This window comes from Culicoides brevitarsis, chromosome 1 (assembly GCF_036172545.1).
Source record: "Culicoides brevitarsis isolate CSIRO-B50_1 chromosome 1, AGI_CSIRO_Cbre_v1, whole genome shotgun sequence".
Lineage (NCBI taxonomy): Eukaryota > Metazoa > Arthropoda > Insecta > Diptera > Ceratopogonidae > Culicoides > Culicoides brevitarsis.
Window position 1 is genome coordinate 14,343,181 of NC_087085.1, and position 27,849 is coordinate 14,371,029.

Here is a 27,849-nt window from a genome sequence, read left to right on the forward strand (position 1 = left end):
AAAAGTTAATTTAATTATTTGTGAATTAAATAATTATTTAATATTTATTTTATTAAAAAAAAAATATATATTTCCAAAATATTTTTTTTTATATTTTTTTATAAAAAAAATATTTCTCTGGCATTTGTTATAATATTTTAAATTAACTATTTTAAAAAATATATATTTTATTTAAAAAACATATAAAAATAGAATAATGAAAATTTTAAAAATTAATTAATTAAATAAATTCTGAAACCTCGCCCCAATGCACATTCTAAAACCTCGCCACAATGCACATTCTAAAATTATTAAAAATAGAAAACAAATATTAAAAAAATTATTTTTGCTCAAAAATTTTTTAATAATAATTGAATTTGTGTAATTAATTCGTATATTTATATGAATCTTTTATATTCACTTTATTTAAAAAAAAATCGAATGATTTTTTTATGTGAAATTTCTGATAATAAAAAATTCCCGTCATCAAATTAAATAAATTAAAAAAAAAGTTCAATGAACTTCGACATTTTTTTTTAGTTCAAGTGAATTCCACGAAGCTCATTAAAAATGTAACGATAAAGGGAAAACCCTTAAATTCCATATAACAATTTCTAAATAAACCATTTTGTATCCCAGATTCTAAAAATTCGTGTCCTACTGATTATCGATATTTTTTTACCTGAACGATCAAAGTTTTTGTCAGTCATCCCTTTTCCATAGAAATTTACCAAAAAATACAGAAAAACACTGCAAAATAGCATTCAAGCTAAAAACAATCCCCCACACAAAAACAGCTTTCCCTCATTTATTTCAAGACAATTTTCTTATCGATTCCCAATCACACAAAAGGTTGATAAATTTCCATGGCAAGAAAACTTCCACCCTCCGCATTTCTTTCTTCCTCTTCGTCTCTCTGCGTTCCCTTTGTAGTCATAACAACTTTTAAATAAGTAATAAGGAGTGTTTATATTTGAGTTTAGAGAGATAGATAAAGCTTTAATAATGTACGTGTACATTGAGTGTAATAAATAAAATAAATGGCATAGCGAGACACCGTGTGTGTGTGTGCGTTCATCTAATCTAAATGGACTGAAATGTTAAATGTTTGGAGCAAGAAAGGTCCCGCATTCACTCAACAACTAGCGTACTTTGCCGCATGCGAAGCCACAACAATGGCATGGATAAGGATCTCGCTCGCATTATATTATAAACGTAGGTTATCGTTTTAACTGCCTCGTTACTGCCTTTTAATAGAAGAAATGTTATAATCACTGTAATTCGCAGGTAAAATGCCGCGCGCGCGTTCGTTGTCTCTCTTTTGCTGTACATTCATAAAAATAGACTACATGCTCATGTGTGTGTTTTGTTAAATATTTGTTTGGATAAAAGTGTTTTTATTACATCTTTATTCAGTTAATATTTTACGCGCTTTATTTATGAGTTTACACGAGTTCACAATGACGATGTTTGTAATAATATTTATAAAACGAAATAGAAAAACATTCGCTAATATCAACAGCTTAACCGCCTTTCGAATATCATAACCTTTTAATTTTTTTTAATTTTTTCTGATATTTTTTTCGATTTTCTATAAATTTTTCACAAATTTTAACTTTACGTTGCTTTTCCACGAATGTTTTTATTATTTTTAAGAATTTTATAAATTTTTCATTCAGATGCTCAAAAGACTCAAAATTTTTAAGATTTTAAATTTTTCTTTAAAAATTTTAAAAGTTTTTGAATTTTCGCTGAATTTTCCGAATTTTCCACGAATTTTTATTTGCTATAAAATTTGATATACATTCAGATGCTTATAAGACTCTTAAAAATTTTAAGATTTCATCATTTTTCTAGTTTTTTCCGATTTTTCATGAATTTTTCCAAAATTTCCCGAACATACTAAAAATTTTAACTTTGGACTTTTTTTATTTGAAAATTGTAACGTCATAAGAACATTTTAAGTTCATACAGATGCAAAAGATTTATTTCCGATTTTCCATCGAGTTTTCTGACTTTCCCGTAATTTTCCATGAATTTTATTTTTTTTTAAATTTCAGATGTTAAGAAAACTTTAGAATTTTTTAAGATTTTAAAAAATTTAAAAATTATCTAGTTTTTCCGATTTTTCCAAAAATTTTCCGGGTTTTCCTCGAATTTTCATCACCCAGGTTCGCATGAGCTCTCTTTGAGATAAGATTAAAATTTTCCATAAATTCTTAAAGCAAAATATATTGAATTAGCATTTTTTTCTAATTTATGTAAACTTTTTAGCAACATTTGAATTAGCAAATGGCAAAAAGTTACAACGTTACGGAAAGACAGACATGATTTTTTCAATATAAAATTTGAAATGCACAAAAATGAAACAAAAAATTAAAACACCGTGTTTATTGATTCAAATTTACTAAAGTAGAATACATTAAGTTTATGTGTGTGTGTTGTTCTTGTCTATCATCATCATAATGTCGTGCTTTGATGGGTGTTGGCCATTTATGATTGTTGTCCTGAATTCATTATGATTATTGCCCCTTTTAATTTTTATGATTATTATTTACTTTTTACATGGTGTTGATTCTTCCATTTCCGTCGCTATCTCTTTCAATGTTCTTTTATTCATTAATTGCGTTCACACAAGCAACACCAAGTCGATTAAAAGTGTTCCATGAGACGATTGTTCCGGATCTTCATCCATTTTTAGCTCGTTTTTTGTAATTGTGACTTCTCACGTGATCGGAATGAGATTTTTCGAATATCTTCGCGTCAATGGTGTCGCGCACACACTAAAATGTTGCAAGTGAATGTAAATCAGCTGTACCCGAAAACTTTCACGAATTCGATTGAAGTATTTGACGAGAGCCCGAACAAAGATGTGTGACGTTTGCATTACTGCCACTCATGCAAACAATGAATTGATTGCATAACTTCGTTTGTACATCGCCGAGAATGCTCATCAACGAAATTCCAAACAATTAGCGATGAATGGACCGGTTTATGAGTGGCTCCAGGTGTGAATACGTGTTAGGTTTAATAGTCGTTGTGGGCGGATTTTGCCACGTTATTTGCACGTTATTGTGATTCATATTAATAAATATTTAATTTTTTTTGCCCAATTTATATTTTGTTACTGTGTTATGAATTTTGTTTTGGTCGCTCATTTATTTATTAATGAACCAAAAATATAACAGAACGAAAATTTGTCGTTACGATAATAAAAGCTGTTTTGACCTTAATTTTTGCTACTCGCTCGATAATTTATTTCCATGCTTTTAATCGTAAACATAGCTAATTAATTTTGTTTTTTTTTAACTTTGTGAGTCAACCCACGAAAAACATTTGAAAACGAGATTAAAAAGGATTCGTTGAAATAAACAGTAAATTTCAAACTCACACTTTTTCATGGGAAATTTTAGTTCAAAGGACATTTTTTTTCAAAAAAGCCAAAAATATTTTTTTTCCGGATTTCTCGAAGTTTTTCTTAAAATTTCTTATTTCTTTTTGCTAATTTTTAGAAGTTTTTCCGATTTTTCACAAATTTTTCGATTTTTCTAGATTTTCCACGAATTTTAAGATTTTTCTTTCAAAAAATTTTTCCAATTTTTACTGTCTAAATTTTTAAATTTCGATGTTTTAATGACGCCATATTTGGGTGACATCATAAATGATTGGCGCCTTATCTTGAATTAGCAAATGGCAAATTTACACAGCACTACGGAAAGACGGACATGACAATGGGACAGATACCGTATTTTATAGGAATAAACTTCGAAATGCGCCAAAAAAATTATTCAACGAACAAAATCTAGAAATGTCACTCACAAAATCAAAAAGGAGAAAAAAAGGAATAATAATTTAAATCAAAACACGTTAAATGTTTGAACTTTTTATTATTATTAGAAATATTATCACGCACGAATCCAGCCAGAATATCATAATTTACACGCATTGCACGCACAAAATTTCGCCACAAAAAGGAAAAAAACGTAAAAATTGTCTACGAGAAATTCCTTGTGAATCTTGATTTGTTGGAGAAACGACATGGATTGACATTTTTTTTTTCATGAGGATTCCTCACGTTCATTCGCGAAACAAAAAGCCGACGAATTATTTGCTTGTATATTGTGGTTATACGGATCTACCGACACACGTCATTCATATTTCATTTTCTGATTTCAACAAACACGTTACAAAAGGAAGAAAAAGAAGAAGAAGTTTCCAACGAAATCCAATGAATGATATGTTTGTTAGGTCGAGAATACCGAAAAAAATTTACATATTGTGCACACATGCTTAACAAAATAATTTGTGGATACGTTCTGAGTGCCATGCCGACGTCTTATATAACGCAAAAACGGCAAAAAAAGAAAGATTGCCTATTTTGTTGTTGTTGTTGTTGATGTTGCATGCATAAAATATATTTTGTGTGTGTGTGTGTAATAATGACGACAACGGTTTCGAACAATAAAATAACAGTAACAACAGCTTCTTGCACGGATATATCCCGACAGCGGAAAAAAACCTACCCGACCAAGGCTTGTTTTGTGTGTTGAAGACATGATTTAAATTTTGTGAATCCATAAATTTCTTTTGCTGTGTGTATGTTATTATATTTTCGAGGAGATTTCCGTGCATACACACCGAAAAAAAGATAAACATTTTATAAAGTTGTTTACATTGTTGTTGGTGCTGCTGCTCTTGGAGACGAACGAATGAACGAGTATTTATCGCATTTTACAACATAATTTTTTGTTGAGACATTTTTTTTTTAGAAAAATTAATGAAATTTCGTAGGAAAAACGCGCATTTGTTATTTTTAGTACTCATGAGACGACTTTTCTTCATGTGTTTATCAAACATTGTTAAATTATCTTAATAAAAATGTGTCTGAAGCTCTTTTTTAGCATATTTTTTGTTTACAAAAATATATAGATGAAAGAATATTGTGAATATTTTTTGTATCTCGTGGTTAAATTAATTTGCGAGGTGTGAAATTTAAATTTTATCTTTTTAATCAAATTTTATGTTTCTTAACATGATTGACCTTGTTCAAATTGACATTTTGTGTTTTTATTAAAATTTATTACATTATTCAAAGATCAAATCAAATTCGACAAAATATTTTGAGATTTTTATGTTTTTTAAATTAATTAATAGATAAATAAATTAATAAAAACTAAATTAATATTTATTATTAAAATTTATTAAAATTAATTTATTTGTTGTAAATTTGATTTGATTAATTTAAAAAATAAATAAACATTTTTTTTTAATTATTTAATGAAAATTAATTAATTAATTTAATTCAAAATATTTATTTTTTTTTATCATTTTTAAATAAAATTTTAAATAAATTTAAAAAAAAAATAATGAACATTTTTTTATTTTGATAAATAAATTTTTTATTTAATTTCATAACTTATTAATTGTAATTAAATAATATTTATTTATTTTTTTTTTAATTTAAATAAAAAACTTTTGAATATTTAGCTTATTCAATAAAAAACTTGAGACACAAAAAATTTTCACAATGTAAAAAAATGAAATTTCATATCTCGATAGATTCCGGCATCTTTTGATCTTGAATCAACCTCTGTTCTTTTTATGGAAATTTCCTTTTGTTTTCGTTGTTTTTTACCTTTTTTTCTCTTTTCAAAAATCATCTTAAAAAGAGTTTAACCGCAAACATCGCATATATCTGGAAGAAAAAAAGAACATTAGCTAATTATAATTTTCTTTGAATTTTCTCCTATTTTTATGCGTTCCTTTGACAAACAAGGACAAAAATATGCCATTCACAGGCAAATTAATAAGCCATTTAAAACCCTTAACAACTCGTTAACATTTTTTCCCGAGCTTCTGTTTTTTTTTGTCTTTTTCTCCATTCATTTCCGTCAAAAGAATTGTGGTTTTTCTTTTTTTGTTTATTTATAAAAAAAAATAATAATAAAATTGAAGATCTACACGTCCGGATGTTTACTCTTGTTATCTTTTTTTGTCAATTATTTTAATGTGTGCGGTTTTGCTTGTTAACATTCTTAAAAAAATTGTGTGGATGGAACGGAAATGGTCGTTAATCAGGAACTTAATTGTTTGTAATTTTCCTTTGTGCGAAAAAAACCGAGGAGGTCTGTTTTTTCATCCCCTAAATTATGAAAATGAACAAGTTGACTGACAGAATTAAAAAAAGAGACCACAAAAAGCAGGCAGAAAATGAAAAGTTATCATGCTTCGCCCGGATAGCGGAGAAGTTACGAATACCGAACAAAGAGTTAATGTGAAACAAGGAAAATGTGGAAATTTTCTCTCCCTAAAAAATGGTAATTAGATATTCAAATGTTTCATTAAAATTACTCGGGGTAAAAGTTTGTTCTGTTTTCGGAGGAAACGAACACAACAATTTCATGTTGTTGGTTGCTCATTATGAAAAATAATTATTATTTCGTTTTTTTTCTGTGTTTAACCAAAGTAACATGCAGGTAACTGATTTCAATGAACACGCACTGGAAATTGATTTAACTTCGTTTCATAACAAAAAAAAAATATTTTCGAAAAACTTTTTAACAAAGACGTATCACTTTCGATGAGCTTCCATGAAAATTATCACATCAATCTTAATTGTCTCGTTTAGCAGCATATCTCGTCGTGTCTAAAGTAAGTTTTGAACAACAACGACGACGTGATATGAAGGATGATAATAATTGTTCGGAAAGTAGATCAAACAAGATGACTTTAGATTTCTCATTGTTTTTCGCCTGGCAACATCATCGCCATCCAGCCACACATAATAATGTTCGCGTTAAGGGAAAATAAGCGAGGAAAAAACATGTAATGCATATAAATACACACATAAATATAAAATGGAATATAGAATGAAAAATAAAGTTCGCATAGAGACGAGCGGGAGCTGCATGAAAAAAAAAGAGAGAGACAATGAACATTGTTGTATCATCGCACGTTAAGACTCATTTATAAAAAAAAGTTTTTCCTTTGAACAATTTTTGCCATGTTGCTCGTAAGACTCCGAGACACTTTTTGTGCTGTGTATTTTAAAAAGGGATAGAGCCGAGAAAGGATGAAGATATAAAAGTTATTCGCATTCTTTTTAACAAAAAAAAAAACTTTTTGTTGGAGGAACTCATGCAGAAGCGACGAGCAAGTAATATGCTTCGTAATTTATGTCCTACGCATCTCAAACCCCTCTCGAGAGACTCTTTTTCACATGCCTTCATGAACGCATCATGCAACACAAAATAATAACATATAATTTATCTGAGCACACAGTTAAATGAGTATTAAAGCAACATTAATAAATATTTGTTGTTAGAGATAGCTGATGAAAATACAAAATACACACATCCTTTGTTTATTATTATTTTTCACATCGTAGGCTTCGTGTTATTATTATTAATATCTGTGGCAATATTAAAGTGAACTATGTGAAATATGAGGGCATTCATTCCACGGTGGCAGGAGACAGACGTGACAAGGAATCCTTATCAGCTCTTTGTGTTTATTTTTAAAAAGTTATCTTTAAACTTTACAAAAAAAGTTAAAAAATTATGCGGACGAGTTAAAAAGATTTTTTTTTAAATTTTATCCTATTTTATGTTTTATAATTATAAATCAAAAATTTAAAAAAAAATATATTTAAAAAATATAATAATATTTGTAATAATATAAAAATAAAAATTTATTTAAAAAAAATATTGAAAAATTATTAAAAAATAATTATCAGCAAAACTGATAGAAAAATTGAAATTTTTGTTTTAAAAAATACATTTTTTAACATAATGTTTATAAAAATTTAGAAAAAAATATTCAAAAAAAAAACTAATTAAAATTTTAAAATCAATAAAAATGCAAAAACTATGAAAAAGAGAATTTTTTTCAAATAATTACCTAAAATTTTAAAAAAATTAAAATTATTTTATTTTAGTTTCTTAGAATTTCGATTTTGACAGAAATAATATTTTTTTGACTAAAATTGAGACAAAAATTAAAATTTAATTAAAATAAATAAAAATAATTAAAATATTTTATTTATTTATTTGAATAGTTATCAATATAATAAAAATTGAATAAATTATGAAAACTATTGAAAAGTATTAATTTAATTAAAATTAGGTATTGTTTTTTTTTATTCTAAAGATTTTCATTTAATTATTATTAAAAATATTTATTAAAAAATATTTAATAAAAAAAAAAAAAAATTATCAAAATTAATTTTCAAAATGTTATACATTCTCCAAACGTAAATTAATATTTATTTGATGTAGTGAAATAAATAAAAATAACTAAATAAAATTTGATTAAAAATCAAAAATTAATTTGGATTTCCAAAGTTAATATTTTATTTGTTGTTTGTCTGAAAAATTTCGTCTGTGAAAAACATCATTAAATTACCATTATCATCAAATGTTAATTAAACTACAATTTTCATAATTAAATATTTATGATTGGACTCTGAAAGTGACACTGCCCATTTTTAATAAATATGACATGAGTTTAATGAACAAATGGGATTATGTTAACCTATGAACTAATATTAAATATCACAAATATTAATAATTCCTTTCAATTTTTGACGTTTATTGAAAAATTATTAAAGTAAAATGCGCTTCCATTAATCCTTCAACAGAAACTTGTGATAATTTTTTTTTGTTCCAAACATAATAATAACAAAACTAATGCAGGTGAAATAAATAAATAAACGCTGAATCAGAACTGCTGGCCATTATCACACGCTCGGGCTGTCATTGTTCCATATGTGGTCCCTAAAATAAACCTTCATACGAAAGGGCAGTTATGAGGTTAATAAATCAAATCCTTTACACCGCGCACATTTTGACGTGAAAAACACACATGTTCCGTGTAATGCGATGATGATGATGATAAAATAAAACCAGCCGTGAAATGACAGCGGATGAACAACAAAAGCCTGCCTATTGCTGTAATACAATTTAAGCCAACAATTCAATTGCTGCGAAGGTTTTTTTTTGTGTGTTTTTCGGATTTAAAGTCATTGGATGGAAAAACGATGCAAGTAAGTTCCTGTTTGTTTTTAAAATGTTGTTGTTGTTGAAGTTGATGAATAGCTCTCCTTTGACCTGATAAACGAAAGGTACAAGAGTTTGAAATTCACACGAAGATTAATTCCATTCGATCACGTTGATAACGAATTTTTTTCTGTGTTCTTATTATGTAAGCGTTTCATGACGTCGTATGTGAAACACTTAATTTAACGTGCACTAATCCTTGCTTGTCACACCACACACGTAATTTACTGGCACTTTTGCAAGAGACTTTTGTGTCGTTTATTTCCATCCCGAACAACCACAACCACATTTTTTGCTAAAATTCTTTTTTTTTTGTATTTTTTTTTGTTGCTAAATGCATGCGAATGCGAGCGAGAGAGAATGAGAGACACCTAATTGTGTTAATTTGTCACCGTAACTTTTCCGTACAACTTTTTTCCAACTCCTTTTGACATGTTGCTGAATGTTATATTGTGTTGTGTAATTGCGTAATGGCAAAAAAAAATAATCCTTGCGCTTCTTTATGTTGATGTCTAAATAAGTTTTTAAACATATCACATCACCCTAAATAATAATAATAACATTAATATCGTTAACTTGTGCAAACAACAACAACAACAATTTGTATGACATGAACTCTTGGTGCGATGATAAGGAGGGCGCTCGGTTACCGTTTATCGGAAAAATATCAGTCATAAACATAAAATTTTGTGTATATGAAGCCCATTAAAGTCTTTTGCCTTGATGATGGCGGGTGTCATCATCGTGTCACAATCCGTTTCAATTTAAAATAAAATTTTATTTTACAGCTTTTTGTCCCAGAAACATCATTTGGAGGCAAACCAACCGACAAAAACCATTGTCTTTCTTAATCAGAATGAGCCCATTTTTTTCGACATGCTTCGAATTTTGAACTGCGGCATACGTACGGACTTTCAAATATAAAAAAGAAGGAAAACATAATGTAATAATGTTCCTCGGCGAAAAGTAGGAGAATCAAAAAAAGAAAAAAAGGGAGAACACCTAAAAGAAACGTCTGTTATTTCCTCTTGTTGAACAAGAGAAAAAACACAAAAAATTATATATAACTATACAAACACCCCGAAACACTCAATGGGATGAAATGACATTTTTTTAAAAGGATTTTGGGGTTTAAAATTTCACCTGTTCTTACGTTCACAGAAAATTTCCCAAAAATGTCTAAAAATTTTTATTTATTTATTTTTTTTTTTTGAAATACCTAATTAAAAAAAATGCAAGCAAAAAAAAATAAAATAAATAAAAAATAAATAAAATAATAAAAAACAAAAAAAATATTTAAATAAAATAAAAATAAATAAAAAAAAAAAATTAAAAATTAAATAAAATAAATTAATTAAAAATTTGCAAAAATTTAGAAATGAAAATTTATAAAATTTATTTTAAAATTAATTTAATTTAATTCAATTTATAATTAAATTTTTTAATTATTTTTTTTTTAATTTTTATTAATTATTTTTAAATTTAATTAATTTATGAAAAAAATTAATTTAAATTAATTAAATTTAAAATCTAAAAAAATTAACAAATTTTCCTTTTTAACCCAATGTCCTTTAAAAAAATGTCATTTCATCCCACTGAGCAACACACATATTGCAATAACGGAAGACTTAATTCTTTTTTTTTGGCACAATAATGTTTTAATATTATTTCTCTCTGTTCACTTGCTTTATTGTATTTTTTTTCTCTAAACTTTTTTTTTCTTTTTTTGGGATATGTCGTCTTGTCCCACGTCTTGTTCGATGTTTGTAGTAACCACCTAACATTAACTTTTTCCAATATTTCTTCGTTTCTGTTTGTATTCCTGTCTTGTAACTTTGCGGAAACAAGAAAATTAAAAAATAAAGAGAAAATGTGGCTTGTTCGAACATTTCTCTCTAACTCTTGTGTGCAAATCAATGATGACATTAATTTTGGATTGAACCACTTTTCATGAAAAATATTTTTGTTTTTTTTTTATTTTTCGAGATAAGCTTGAAACGGAGCTTAAAGCAGACAACTTGTGTGCAAAAAAAAAATAAAAGCAAATGTGCAATAAAAAAGTTAATTTTATTTTTTTGTATAATCTCTTATTTTATTTTTTTCGTTATATTTTGCGTTGTTTGTTGTTAATATATAATGATAATATACAAACAAAAAAAAAAAAACACAAAATACGATAGAATTTTTATTTGTCTCTCAGGATATAGGAAAATTAAGTTAATTTCAACATCAATTTTATATATTATCATCATTTAAACTAAGTGGAAGTGCTTTAAACTTTTTTCATTTGAAATTTTTCCATGCCATGACCTAAATAAACCCAATTTTCACTTCTCTTGTTCTCCATCTATCTCCTTTTTTTTGCTTTATTTTATTCACTGTGTGTGTGTTTGGCAGAAGTTACTCATGGTCTGGTTTATTTAAATTAGTTAAATATTTCGGTACATCGATATTTTTCGAATAAATCTTCATTTGTCATCTGTTTTTCAGACGAATCGCTGCTGTCGTGACACAACTTGAGATAAACACAATTTTTCACTGTTTTTTTTTTTGTATTTTTCCGAGATACCTACCGTGAAAAAAAAATGTAACACAGGAAAAACATGAAATTCAATATTTTACACTTCTTTGCATCATTGTGTATCACATTGGGCTCGGTACTCCATATTTCACGTCCTATATGCGACAATGTTCCCGTGTGTTTTTTATTACTGCGAGACACACATCGCCATATATTCATAGGGAAAAATATAATTCTTCATTGTCATATTCAGACAGCAAATGCTATTGCAATCAAGTTGATGTCAAAACAACAATTTTTTTCCATAACACACGAAGGCAAACCCATCACACATGAGAGGCAGGGTAAATATTTTTTTGTTGTTGTTGCTCTGATTATCCTTTATGTGTGTGCGTTATGTGTATGATGGAAAATAAGTCTATTTTTGTTGGTGCAAAAATATAATTGAATGTCACACTTAAATAGGCACGAGTTGTCCTGCAAAAAAATAAAATACCGTTAGAAAGCTCTTTTTTATGCATTTAATTGGTTTTTTCGGGGTTGAGAATATTTTTTTCGTTATTGGAGAAAAAATCAATCATTTATCAAATTAAACAGCTGCAGGACATGAAATGGGATTTAATTGGTATTTTTCTGACTAATTTTCGCTTATTAAAAACTTTTTCTCTGCCATTATTTTTTTCTGGCGTAATTTTTTTAACCCCATTGCACGAGAATAATTAAAAACTTTTAGTTTAATTAGATTCATTATGTATTGGTTTAACTAAAATGTCTTACTATTAACACCAATTAAAAATTTTATACAATTATTCTATTAAAATTGCGATATTTTTATATGGAAAATTTGTAAAAGCGAGAAAATTCAGTGTCTGTTTGCCATTGAACACACACACACACACGCTAGAGAACACATGTCAAACATTTAGTATTCAAATTGTGTGGTTAACTCTATTATCCAATGCTTTTACTCTTGTGCTTTGAACAGTTTTACATAAAATTATGTGTCTAGTTGGGTGTGTGTGTTTGTCTGTAGAGCGTGGCAACAATTAAATTTGGTAGACGGAGCGCGATGGTACACTCCTGACATTATGGGTTGACCATTTTTTTGTAATTTGTCGACAGAAAATTGATGTTTCTAAAAAAAATAATAAAAAGTGCATTAAAGTCATTAAATTAAAGACGATTTATGAAAAAAATATTTTTTTTTTGTATTTTAATGAGAATTTTTTCTATTGTTTGGTTTGATAAGCACATTGTGAAGGATAATTGATCTAAATATAGTTAAGAGAGCTTGTATGGAGATATCGATTTGTGTCGCAACAATAGTCTATTGTTAATATAATTTCTATTTTTGTACAAAATTTCCATGATTTCTTGTCATTTTGAGGTTCCAGTGAAATGCTTTCGAAATTTTCTTGATAAAATCTTGAGATTCTGTCAATTATTATTCGATTCAATACAATTTGGGGGTTTTCCATCGAAATAATTTATGTGAGTTGACAGACGAAAATTTTTAAAAAGATATTTAACAAGCAAAGAATTATATTGATGATTAAAAGAGATCTTTGAATAAGTAGGATTTTTAAATCTACTTAAAATAAGTATCATAGCAACACATAAATTGCTTAAAATTGTTATCATTTTTAATGAATGTTGACGAATTTTATTTGAATATATTTTAGGTTTGAGATTTCATCGAGATATTTGTCAATTTTCATTGCCAAATTATTTTTGTCTGACTTTCATCATGCATTTTCAAACTTTTTTTAAAAATATTTTTTCAACAATTTCTCAGTCCCAAATTTTATTTAAATATTAATGTTTTAATTAATTTTAAGTTATTTTAAAAATTGAATTTATTTTTTTAAAATTCAATTTCATTAATTTTTATTTAATTTTTTAATTTTATAAATTTTATTTAATTTATATAATATTCAACTTATTTATTAAAATTATTTAATATTCATTTTTTTATTTTAATTTAATTTATTTAAAATTTTATTTTATTCATTTTAATTTAATTCATTTAATTTTTATTTATGTTTTTAAATATTTAATTTTATAAATTTATTTTATTTTAATGAAATTTTATTAATTTAAGATTGATTTTATTAATTTAATTAATTTTTTAATTTTTTTTAATTAATTTATTTTTTTTTTATTTAAAATTTATTTTAATAATTTAATTTTAGAAATTTATTTCAATTTATTCAATACTTTATTTAAATATTTTAATTTAAAAAAGCTAAAAATCGTTAAGTTATCAATTTCATCAATTTCAAGAGGTCAAAAGTTTAAAAAATGATTTTGTGACACCCTACTTGTATTACCATGTCATGCATGCCTCGATAATTTTGCAACATTCACCCCGTGTTGTACATTGCACTCACATCACATCACATATATTTTATTAAAAGTTTGATTTTATATAAATTTAATTTCATTTATTTTCCCACTGCTACTCTTCTGTATGTTTTCCCTTTTGCGAAAATATCATATACGAAAAACTATTCGCAGTGTTACAACAATATTATTGCAAGGTTCGTGCGCTTCAAAACAAACATTGTCCGCCTCCTACTAATATTTGTTATTTCATTTTATAGTGTTATTATAATAAAATAAATTTAAATTGTGAAACAGTAATTAGCACAGGAAGAAATTAAATTATTGATATTAGTACTCTGGTTTCGCTGCTACATTGTCGTGCGTTGTCCCGAATTTTCATTGCTGAAATTTTTATTGTATTTTAATAGCATTATTATTATCGTGACACAGAAATGCGCGAAACTAACGTTATTTTGATCTATTGCTGCGTATACTTCGATATGGGTTGCGGTAGTTTTCTCGTTCGTTCGCTTCGTTGTGGCGCACTTGAATAAATTACTGCTGAAGCAAAATTTAAACGAGAATTTTGCCATGCTGCCTGCACACCGATAAAACATTAGATTTTGTAATTGAAAATTGATTGAGATATTGTTTCACTCTGATGGTGTGACGGAGTGACATGCGATAGGCATGATTGCAGCTCTGGAGAAGGACGAAACTTGTCATTTTCAGAAAAGTAGAGAAAAAAAAAGATTATTATGTTGACTAAGCAAGCAAGGATGATGTCAAACAAATCTGATAATAGTTTTGCCTTTCTACGTTTTCTTTTGCTATTGACCACAAACTTTTTTTTTTACCGCATTTCGAGGAAAAAATGCGGTTTTAAACTCGACTTGTCGTCTGTTTATCGTGTGATTCTCATATTTTTGTGGATCCTGAAGGTCTGTGAGCAGTTCCTTGGGTTTTGAGGTGTATGGAATTGTAAAAAGATCTTGAGGAGTACTAAAATGTGAAATAAGGAGTACAAAATTGTGAAATTTGTGCATTTTAATGAAAAAAGCTGAAAATGTGCATTTCAAGAAAAAGGAAATGATGAGGAGTATGAAAATGAGAAACGAGGAGTACAAAATTGTTAAATGAGGAGTAATTGTCAAGTGAGGAGTACAAAAAAAGGTAGGTATACAATATCGAAATGCGGTATAGTATGTCGTTCTTTAGACGATTACTTTTTCTATTTTTTTGGTATGTGTTTGCAAGTGTTCTAAAGGGTGGGAGGTAGATGATGACAATATGCTTTTTTGTGCTGTGCTTGGCAGAAAAACAACAAGAAGGACGAAATTTTCCATTATCATCCAGATAATCGTTCATTCTTCATCTGGTATTCATATTGGGTTTCTACTCCAGTTAAGTTGATTATTAAATAAATCTTTGTTCCATACGAGCACAGACACAGAGAAAATTCAAATTGACACACTAATGATGATGTTCTTATAATTATTGTGGTTACTCTTCATTTGGTCCCAATTTTTTTCTCTCTTTCACTCCTGCACGTAACGATATCTGCTGCCGAAACCACAAATGAAGCTCAAAAAAAGCATTATTATCATAAAGTAGCAAATGGAATGATAAAATGGTCGTCGACGATGATAAAAAGTGTAGAAGATACCATTGAAAAGGAAAATGCTTTGTGCTTCGTTTTTGTGCTGCTAAAGTGTGTGTGTGTGGATTTCATAAAGTAATCCGATTAAAAATAGATTGGAGATCAAATGCTTAACAAAAATCAATCAGAAAGATTAATTTTTGTTTTGTTGTAAGCAAGAAGTCTGTTGAAAAAGAATATCAAAGGATTCCATTCCAGCTTTTTCGTTGTGTCATGGAAATATATTAAATAAAAAAGGATCGATACGAATGATGATGGTTCATTCACACAATTGGTTTCTTTTCTTTTATGTTTTCCTCATTTTTTTTTTGTTTGCTCGTACATATTTTCGACATTCCTTTTATTATTGCGTTCGAGTGAGAGATAGGTAGGTACGAGCCCTTTCTTCTTCCATCTTCTCTATTCCTTCTTCTATTTCGACTGGTTGCGATGTCTATTTATCTTGTTTAATTAAATATTTTCTATTGCAAATTGCCTTTGACAAGATGATGGCTTCTAAAACTTTTAATTAAGACACTTCTTGGAAAGACGGAGCATCAAAGAGTTTTGTTTACAACATTTTACTTTCTCATCATCATCAACAAGAAGATCGAGTCATCGAAAAACATGATTACATAGCGATAAAGAAAGAATTTACTTGCAGTTTCTTATCTCTGGTAAAATCTTCTTGTGATAAGAAAAATACTTTTTACCGCATTTCGAAGAAAAAATGCGGTAATACTAAGTATTCCATGTTACGTGGTTAAAAATTACATAAAACCACGTGACTTATTTTTTTTCCTCGGGTGCCATATTAATTTTTTAACCACGTGGTTTGTATAATGTTTATAATTATAAAAAAAATAAACCACGTGGTTAAAAAATTAATAATGGCACCCGAGCAAAAAAAATTAAATAAGTCACGTGGTTTAAAAAAAATAAATAAACCACGTGACTTAATAATATTATTTAACTTGTTTGGGGTCTTATTAATTTTTTGACCACGTGGTTCATAATAATTTTTAAAAATTATATAAAATATAAACCACGTGGTTAAAAAATAATAAGGCATGTGATGAAAAAAATAAGTCACGTGGTTTAAAGTTTTAACTAAACCACGTGGTTTAAACATAAGTCACGTGGTTAAAAAAATTTAGATAAACCACGTGATTAATAAATGAATAAGACCTGTCAAGTTAAGAAAACAATTGCATAAGTCACGTGGTTATTTAAAATGGTAAATAAAATCTAAAAAAATTAATTTTATTTAACATTAAAAATAAACCACGTGGTTAAATTTTTAAAATAAATTCTTCAAACGACAACTCGTTAAAATATTTTTTTCCTAAAAGATTTTAAAATTTCCTTTGAAGTAAAATTTTTCGTTAACCGGATAATGGGCGTAACTGCTGGGAGTTTCCCAGTAATTTCCTTCTCATTACGCTTCTTCCTGTTTCTTGACAAGGTACATTAATTAAAAACGTATCAAAGGAATTATTGCACCTCTCAATCAAAAAACTGTAAAATGTGCAAGTATTTGCTCTTTTGTGATGACGGTATCTTCAATCTTCTCGTTCGCGAGTAGAAAGTTTTGCAGTAATTACAAACTAGAGGAAATTTTAATTAAAAATGAGTGCAGAAATCCTTTTTTTATTATTATTTTTTTTTACTTTCGTCTCTCTTGACGATACACTGCAATTGTTCCATATATAGACAACTCCTTTGATATTTATTGTACTTCGTGCTCGAATGCATCTCATTTATTTATTAATAATCTCGTCAAATTCCTCCGAGAGAGAGTGATGAAATATGCAAAACTAACAGCGCACGGTGTCGCTTTTATCTGGGAATTTTAAAAATAGCGACTATAAATTAGATAATTTTGTATGTGCGACGGCAGCGGCGGCAAGATGAGTTGAGATAGAGTGACAGATACAAGATACCGCAAATAATTGTCATCAAAGCAATTTATTCTGACATGTTTGCACTTTTCAATGTCTTCGTCGACGAAGATCATATTAATTTATCTATGAGATATTTATAAACAAACGAATTTATTTTTAATCGCAACAACAAATTATTCATAAATCGCACACTCTGTGTTTTCGTTAATTTGTTTAGCAAATGTTTAATTAAGGCAGAAACGCAGCTGAAACAGTGACCATGAGTGCGATAGAATTTTGCATACATTTTAAAACATAATACTTAAATTGGCATGAATAACTTGGATTTCTTATGAAAAAAGCAGTCTAAAGAAATTATTCATGTGCGTGCAGATGTTTTTCTCTTTAATATTTTTTTTGTGTTTCTATCATATGAATTGCATGCAAAAAATAAAAATGTTTTATTTATTCTTTGATTTGCATAGTCTCGTAGTCATATAATTTTTTTTATCAAATGATGAACACACACATGGCATTGAAGAGACATACTGACGATTTTAATGACATTTTTTGCTTGTATTTGTGGGTTAATGACTTTTTGCGAGATTTGTGATGATGAGGATGATGGAAAGTGAGGTCAAAGTCCATTTTTTTTTTGTTCAAGTGATAAAATCTTTTAATTTGCGAAAAAAAAACACTTGAGAGACCACACACAAAATTGAAGACCCACACGTTCTTAGGAGTTTAAGAGACAAGTACAAGATAAAATAATATTTTTATGCATACTTTGCTCGTGGCATGTTCGCATATAAAACCTCCAGAGGGACTTTTTTTTATAAGCGACACAAAAAAATAAGTTGTTTCGCCTATTCTTCTTCTTGCTTATGAACTTACGAAGCGAGAGAAAAGAAAGCTCTTGTGTGTAGTTACCACTTACTTCTTCACTAAGTGGATTAAAATTTCCTACAAAAACACACAAATTTCCACTAAAGTTATTATTTTAAATAAATTCTATTAAAGTTCGTGTGTGTGTGTGTGTGAATAACTTTGTTGTACGGAGATTTGTGCTAATTTTTAATAATAATTCTCATGTAGATGTAACCCAAATTACATTCGGAGGGGGTGAAATCATTCACCGCATGCCTTAGTTACAGCAGTGCCATATAATAAAAGTGTACTTTATGGGAAGAAGCATGTGTGTTGCTCGTTTATGGCACTTTTGAGAAATGATATGATAAAGTTATGATATTTACTTAACTTACTTCTTCTTGGTGGTTTTATTTGATTTTGTGCTCGTATAAATTCTGGGATTTCGACAACCATATTAGAGTTAAGTACTTTATGAGTTGCTCGTTTTATTCTGTTTTTTTTTTGTGAATATTTTTTTATTGCAATTTAAATTCATTTTCATGGGTCTGTGCCGAAGTTAAACATGAAAATGTGGTAATGAGATGAATAAAAGCACATTGCAAATTTTAATCAAATATTTTTTTTATGTGAACTTTTACTTACAACGCATCATCAGAGTGTGTATAAATTACCAGAAAAATCCATTAAATCAAAATTTATTCCTGTTAATTACTTTTTTTTTTAATTTTTTGATGAAATGAAACGAAGCGTAGTATTTTTTTTATAGATGAAATATGCAAATATTTTGCGTTAACATCGATGAAACGAAGTCGATTGCATCGAATATCGAGCGAATAAATCAATCAACAATTAAAATTGCATATGAAAATGAAATTTATTTCGTCTGAAAGGGTGTGCAATTGAAAATAAAAATTATCTGGCAACATTTTTGTCGTGTATCATTTAATTTTTTTTAATGAAATCAAATTTTTTTTTACCTTAGGGTGAAGTTTCAATTATAGAAAACAGAACTGAAAATTTTTTTTGCGTTAAAATAATTGATTTTTAGTTAAAATTAAGAATGAGCTAATTATTTTAAGATAAAAAAAATTATTTTATTTAAAAATGTTTAAATATATATTTTTTATTTTAAAATTTAAAAATTTTTTATTTTAAAATTTTTTAAAAAATTTTTATTATAACAATTTTGTAATAAAAACTATAAATATATTTTTTTAAAATTTTTAAATAAAAAATTTTTATCATAAAAATTTTAAATAAAAAATTTTTATTATAAAATTTTAAAATAAAATTTTAAAAAATTTTTATTTAGAAAAAAAAAAAATTTATTTAAAAATAAATTTAATTTTTTTAAAAGGACTTCAATTTTAAGTTTAACCCAAATTTTATAGTCTGCCCTGATAAAAAGGTTAAAAATAAATTATGAATTTAATTATTTAAAAAAAAAATAAATCAAAGTACCTAATTTATTAAATTAAATTAATTAAAATTAAATAATTATTTATTTAATTAAAATTATTTTTAGAAAATTTAAAAAAAAAACTTTTGAAATATTTTTAAAGAAAATTTTAAAATCATCAAAAATTTTAACTTACCTGAAAACATAAGAAATTTGTAGCCGACATTGTATTATTGTTTGGTCAACTGAACTGCATTGGGTCAATAGTCACTCACCCTCACAAATTTCATTTATCGCATTCGCAATCAAGCATTTCTCCCAAATTTTGCAATCAACAATCAGCAGAGACTTACTGTAACGTATTTTGTGACTGACTTTCATATGTTTTGGCCAATTTTGTACGAAAAAAGGGATGATTGGCTTTCTTTAGTTAACAATTTTCTCAACTTAGACACAATTTACATATTTTGTGTTATTATTCTCCTTCCGTTCTTTCCCTAACCAAACTTTATATGTGTGTGGCGACTTTATTTGGGGATGTTGTTCGTTACGAGATTGTGTAGCGTACCACTAAAAGGATCGAAATTTGTTTCAGGTAGAGAGTAACTTGTTAAAATGATTGATTGTTTTTCGTGATACAACGTCGATAGCAGCTAAAAGGTCTGTAACCTTTGATTTTTTTCTTTTTTATTCGAAAACGACCCAAATAGTTTGCTTTGTTAAACAGATTTCGCTGAAAATCTTTCAAAGTACCAGTCGTTCGCACTCAATTGACGAAAAACGTGAATGCAGCTGACTGTAAAAAGGGAGTTCAGTTCGGCAAACAAGAAGATAAACAAAAACAACATGAAAGCAGCTGGTGTTGTGGGGATATCGAGCTGACTACAAGAGGAAACTGATATCTTTTACTTCCTCTATTTTTTTGTCCATGTTTTCACAATGAATGCATGGATTAATCCAAAGTTGAACAGTCTTTTGTGTAACTTTATCGTTTTTCCAGTTTTGTTTGTCCACACAATGAACGTAAATTCAAATAAGTGGCCTGCTTCGCATTCTTTTTCTGCTGCTATAACTACTAATTCCCTTCGAATGATGTAAATTGTTATGGGAAGAATTTTCCTTTTCATTGGAGAATTGTAAGACTGCAAAACCAGAAAGTTCATTTTTCATGGTTAAAAGCACATTTTTGTGCAAATCTGCTTATTTTTTTCTAATAGGAAGACTAAAATAAGATCAGGTATTTTTCTCAAGTTAATCGGTTTATTTTTTTCTTTTCGTAATTTTTTTTTTCGACAACAACTCCTTTTATCATTTCATATGACGAAGCTCGGTAAAAATGCAATTAAGTGAAACAAAGCCTCTGGCGTGTGTGTTTTTTTTCTTTCTGCGTGCTAGCTCGTAATGTTTCTCATGCCTGGCAGTTATTTTGTGTAAATTGTCAGATTGTGTGTTGTCATCCTGTTTTCGTCTTGCGTGCACTGTTAAAAATCTATGTATCGCAAGCTAAAATAACTTCGAGACTTGTGCAATTATATTTTAAGCAACTTAAAGAATGCACACTGGGATAAAAATTTAGAATGTGAATTGGGTTGGAATTTCAGAATATGCATTGGGGTGCTATTTTAGAATGTGTACATGGGAAAAATTTCAGAATGTGCACAAGGACAAAGCTTCAGAATGTGATTAGGGACAGAATTTTAGAATGTACGTACATTAAAAAAAATTGTAAAATGTGCATTGGGGTAATATTTCATATTATGGCCCAATTCACATTCTGAAATTTTATCCCAATACACAATCTGAACTTTGTCCCAATGCGCATTTTAAATGTTGCCCATATACACATTTTGAAATTTCACCCTAATGCACATTCTTTAATGTTACCCCAATGCACATTCCACGATTTAGCCCCAATGCACATTTTAAAATTTTGTCCCAATGTGCAATATTTTAGTTAATTGGTACCTATAACTTAATTTTCTTGTCTCGCGGGTACTTTGCTTTGCGAATATGACTCGAAACATGCATTTTTGATAATGTCGTCTCTAACGTTCATTATAATCTTCATCAAACGTTGACCCCATTTAAGGAGTCGACGTGACTCAATTAAATTCTCGTCATTTCAATATTCTTCTTCTCTTTGTCCTCGTCATGTAATTATTTTCATCATCAAAAAAAAAGTCAACAAATGACCTAATTTACAATGAAAGACATGAAAAGCGGTCGGTAAATGTGTGTAATTAATATTAGAACAAACATATCGTTTTATTTGTACTCATTCATGACTTTTGGACATGAAACGTTTGTCCCTAATTACATTATCACGTTACCCACAAAAAAAAAACGTTCGGTCACAGACGTCACGATGCGCAACAGGAATCGTGCTTCGTCGTCGTCGAGACAACAAAACAGCAAAAAAAAAGTATGAATATTTTTCCTGTTTTGCATCTTGAAAAGTAATTATAAACTTTTGCAATAGTTCTTTTCCTGCAGCTCCTTTTTTCGTTTTCCTTGAAGTACGTGTCTGTGGCAAAAATATGAGGGGACGACGTGGAAAGTTACAATGCAACAAATGTTTTTAATGAGAGATGTTATGTTTGTTGCAATCATAAAAATTTTTAATGCAGGATTTATTTCAATTTCTAAAAGTAGGGGAGGTTGGCAACAATCTGTCACTGTAATGACTTACAGAAATTTTGAAAATTTTAAATTAAAGTGAAATGTTTGCAGATTATTACAAGCAACAAATTTTCGGGGGGAATTTTCTTACACTTTTCACGATCTCATAAAAAAAAGTTATTCAAGCGCGAAATTTTACCTCGCGCGCTGCATAAGAAAATATGTGCGGGAAAACAAATTTTAGCTTTCATCGCTCGTTGGTGGCTGTCTCTCAAAAAAAAAAGAAGAAAATGCTGGTGCGCCCATATTACGCCGAGAAAAATAATAACTTTTTTGCATGTTACATGAATTAGATTAAGGATTTTCGTACAAAAAGAGATATTTTATGCGCCTTTATCTAGCGTATGTATCTCTCCTTCTCTCCCATGTATTTATGTGCCTGCCTGTCATAATCATGATAAAATATAAAATACGAACAATAAAAAAAGAGAGGCAGGCGTAAAATGAGCAAAATATTAGTATTCATGACGGAATTTTGTAATAATAGTTCATTGTCAGTTTTTTCGTTGGTTCAGGGAAGAGATGAAGTTTTGTGAATTTAATCGCATCATCATGATGACGATGATCATCACATGAAGGAAGCAGACACAGATTTGATGTCTTTTTCGGTTAAATCTGGAGATTTCGTAAACTACCGTTCGCCTCCATTATCGCCATAAAATATACATGAAGCTTAAGCACTTGAAATTTAAATAAAAACAAGAAAAAAACAACACCCTTCGTAAAAATGATGAATATTATCACATCAAGTGTTCCACTTCTTCTTCTTCTTTTACTTTTTTTGCCAAAGCTCGTTCGCTTGAAGTACCGTTGTACGTTGTTGTGTCTTCTGGAAAGCAGCAAGTACAGTAAAGTTCAGTAATTTCACACACAGTACAAAAAAAAGTATAAAATAAAATAAATACGTATACTTTCGTCTTCCTCTTCAAAGCAAAATAACGCACAGCATGAGGAAACACCTTGCAGACATTTGTATTCATTTACACGTACACACTTTCGTGTCTTCTTTGGCAATACAGATCGGCAAACGCATGTACAACAAAATGATGTTGCTTCCTTTTGCTTTTGTTTTATTTATTTTCTGTTCTTCGTCAGTTCATACAATTAAGGGTGGTTTGAAATAGCATGAGGAGATCCAAGTTGCAAGAGTTGAACACAAAGTTCTTCAATTTTCATGTAAAATTGAAACCCATACCGATTTTGTAACGCAATAACTCAAATTTTGCTTCACGAATCTTTTCGAGGTTTTTAAAAATTTATCAGGTTTGGCTTAAAGAAGGTTTTGAAACAGAAAAATATGATAATTATTGAGAAAATTCGTGGAAAATTAATAAATTTCCCAAATACGCGTAAAATTCATTGCATACCTCATATTCTATTTTATTTTGAAAAATGCGTTTATTGCATAGTTTTGGGGAAGATTTTTGTTTTTAAAAGAAACAATCTTCTCCAAAATTTTGTAATTTTCAAAAAAAATTATAAAATAAAATATGAGGTATGCAATGAACTTTACCCCATTTACGCCATATTTGGAAAATTATTAATTTTCCATGGATTTTCTCATTAAATATCATATTTTTCTATTCCAAAAACTTCTTATTTTAAGTTTTTAAGTCAAAACTTTAATAAAATTTCACAAAATAAAAATTTAAGAAAAAATAAAAAATTTGGTCACGTGACTCAAAAATTTTTTTCATCAAATTTTCGATAGATAATGCGTTTTTAAAGCAAGTTAAGTTCATATCTAATATAATTTTAATTTTTACTGGACATCATTATCGTTTTTCAATCAAAAAGTACCAAAAAATGTCAAAAATTTTCCTTTTTTTAATTTTTTTTATTTTTCCCCCTGATTTTTTTCGGCAAAATCGGCGGGGGGCGACATAAAGTGAAATAATTATATTTAATGACCTAAAAAAAATTCCGTTGTTCAAATAAAATTAAAAGGCTTACCAAATTTTGAAAATTTTTGAATCCTGAGACCTGTAACGCATCCATATCGCTTTTGTTGTGTAACCTCCTCTCGCATGACATCACATTGAGCGTGCGAAATAGAGAACGATGCGATACCGTATCACTGATGCTGATGAAACGACGATGATATGAAGTGGAAAACAAAAGTGAAGGATATGAATAAGTGCAAAAATGTAAAGTGTAAATAATATATATTCATGCGACTGGAGCGACTGTTTCTGTGAAAAAGAGACAAAAACACTGCTAGACACATGACATTAGTGCGCGTCTCGGAGCAAAAACAGGGAAGAAACTCATTCGTGTTCGCATCAAAAAACGAAAAAAAAAATCCCCTCACATGCACAAATAAGAGGTTCTTTGTGTATCTGTGTCTCTGATTAGTACGTGTCACAGCGACGTGCCTCTTTTGTCGAGTAAAAATATGCAAAATCTTGTGTGCTTAAGAATAATTACGTGTGTAAGAGTAAGTCACATACTTTTACTTCTCTCGTGTTTTCGTTCGAGCGTGTGTTTGTGGTTGAAGAAATGCAAAGAAAATTTTCTCTTTTTCCCTGAACAAACATCCGCTAAAGCTACTCTTGACAATTTTTTAAGCTTCCCCGCAAATTTTCATGAATAAACATAAAAAAAAATAAAAACACTCAAAACTCGTGTCAAATTCTACTTCAAACATATGTGGCAGCTGCATGTGTGTTGATTAGCAGCATGACATCCTCTTTTAATATTTTACTTTTTTTTGTATCATTACCAACATCAACAACATCATTATAAAGCAAACACAGACACCCACTTTGTGTTCTTCTCCTGTTTCACAAACACTTATAATATTAGCTGTAGGCAATTTTTATTTCGTTTTTGATACATTACTTCATGCAAAAAAAATCGTAAAAAAAGTACTTGAAAAAATTTTTAAGTACCTAACTTTACTCATATGAAGTCGACAAAGGGGGAGAATTTTTTTTTTTATTAAATTCTAAATTTCTATTTTATTATGTGCTTTACCTACAAATTATATCACGGCAAAAATAAATCTAGAATAAATATAAAAATAAAAGGGAAAATAATGAAATGAATGAACGTTTATTGCTTTTTAACAATGTTTGCGAAATAAATTTTCACCATCTACCTACCGCCTCGCGTTCGAGGAGATAAAATAAATAGAAATTACCAGGCGCTTGCGTTTAATAATTAAATTTTATGGGGTTTCAGTTGTTGTTGTTGTTGTAATAATTCATAATTAAAATGAATCCAAATATAAATTTTCTGCCAAAATTTCCCATTTTGCCACCTTTTTTTGGGAAATTTATACATTTATGATATCCGCGGTTTCATTAGAGGCACACACACACATGTCCGATCTCGTTAAAATTATTATTTGGTAGAATGTGGCTAAATGTAAAGCAATTATATTAATAATAATAATTGTGGTTAAACCTCAATGAAATGGCACAAGAATTTAAATGAGCAGCGCCATGTGTGAATTTAAGCGGTGAGAGATGTAAATAACTTTTTCACGAACGTAAACCTTCAATATTTTTCGGATTTTCATCCTTGTTTCAGATTTTCAGGTGTTTTTGTACCGATACCCGACAGACAATGCCATATATTTCATCAAGTTGATCCTCTTTATTGTTATGTACATATTTTACATCTTTTTTGTGTTGTTTTGTATTTTTTTTTTTTATTTATTTTTGCCCACAAAATCATATTCATGAGTGTGTCGTGTATTTGTTCAATAAATAAAATACATAAAGAGAGAGATATGATTGAAAACACGACAAAAAAAAATCGTAAAAAAATGTGTCATAAATTGCCTGAATAATCTATATGATATGACGACGATAGAGAGACAGTTGTAGGTGTAAAGACACGCTACAGCGCCCGCTTGACAGACGAAAAAATTGATAAATGAGAAAAATCGTACGCACTCGCAGGGAAGATAGGTCGTCATGGCATTTACGAGGATCACGGAGAGCGAAAAAAAAATATCAATTTAAAATTTTATTGCCCTTGTTTCTGTGTTTGCTATTCGGGAAGCTGGCACGCTCTTTTTTTTGTATATTTATTAATATTATTATTTTTATATATATTTTTTCTTGTTTGTCTTTGATTGATGTGGTCATGCTGGTTTTCATTATAAATAAAAATAAATATAAAATGATGAAAATTTTATTGAGGGAAACAGCTGTGCTGCTGTTGTTGTTACCTTGTTTTTGTTTCTGGTTCGTTGGTGCGGTTTTTTTTTCGAAATATTTATCGTAAATTATCATCAGTTATTGATCAATTTTAAAGTCAAATAAACTCTTTAAATAAAAAAAAAAAGTAAAATAAACGTTTCGTTGAAAGTTTTCTCTTATCATCATCACTTACATAAAAGAAGGAAAGTCACAAAAAAAGAAAGGGGAAAAGTTCTTTTCACATCAAATAAAAAAATAAAAGTTTTTCCCAATCAACATTCGCATGGCATACAGATGTACAAACACCAGGATATTGCTTTAATTAAAGCTATTTGCTTTGTTGTTTGCACTTTCCTTGTGTGTGAACCACTATTTCAACGTGCGAGCAATGTACGGAAAATCTCATCCTCAGGGTCGAAAATACTTTAAGTCAAAAAAAAAAGTTAATGATTTTGCTTAAGAAAAAGTCAAAATAAAAGAAGCTAATTTATTTTTATTTAAGTCAGTTAATTTTATTTTTAAAAATTAAAATAATTAAATTAAACGTATCATTAAATTTAAATAAATTACTAATTGATCAATTTTGAATTAAATTTATTTTATTTTGACCATTTAATATAAAAAAAATATAAATTCATTAAAAAATAAATTAGTAAATTGTTTAAATTGACATTTACAAAATTTTTATTTAATTTTTTAAATTATTTTGAAATTTTTTATTTATTTTTTAAAATTATTTTTTAAAAATTTATTTATAATTCTTATAAATCAAAAATTTTTAAATAAAATAATTTTTTATTTTAATAATTGTAATTATTTTTTTTTAAATTCAGTTTAATTTTTTAATTTAGGTATTTTATTTATTTTTTTTATTAATTTTGAAATTTTTATTTATTTTTTTAAATTATTTTTTTTAAATTTATGTATACCTTATTTAAATTTTTTAAATGAAATATTTTTTTTAATTAAAAAAATAATTAATTTTATTATTTTTTGAATATTAAATTCAAATTAAGCTTAATTTTTTTAATTTATTTGAATTTTTTTTTAATTAAATTTGAGTTTTAATTAAGTTGACTTAAAACTGTGACTTAATTAAAAAAAAAATTATCAGCTTTTACTTAAAGCAAAAGTATTTTTTTTTATTTTTTTTGACTTAAAATATTCTCGACCCTGTTCATCTCTATAAATTTATGAGGAACAGAAAAACCAAATCCTTTTTTGATAGAAGGATCAGATAAGAATTTCGTATCAGTACGTGCTTATCAAGAGATATTTTTCCTTATATTTTTTTTCTTCTTTTACGTACACGCGTCGTCGTCGTATCTTTAATATTTTGCTAAAATT

The 27,849-nt window shown here is 28.0% G+C and overlaps 1 protein-coding gene across 1 annotated transcript in view; it reads left to right on the forward strand.

Annotated features, from left to right (window-relative positions):
• LOC134831022 (exostosin-1) overlaps window positions 1-27,849 on the forward strand; it is a 102,355-nt gene that overhangs the window by 3,247 nt on the left and 71,259 nt on the right. The window lies entirely within an intron of this gene.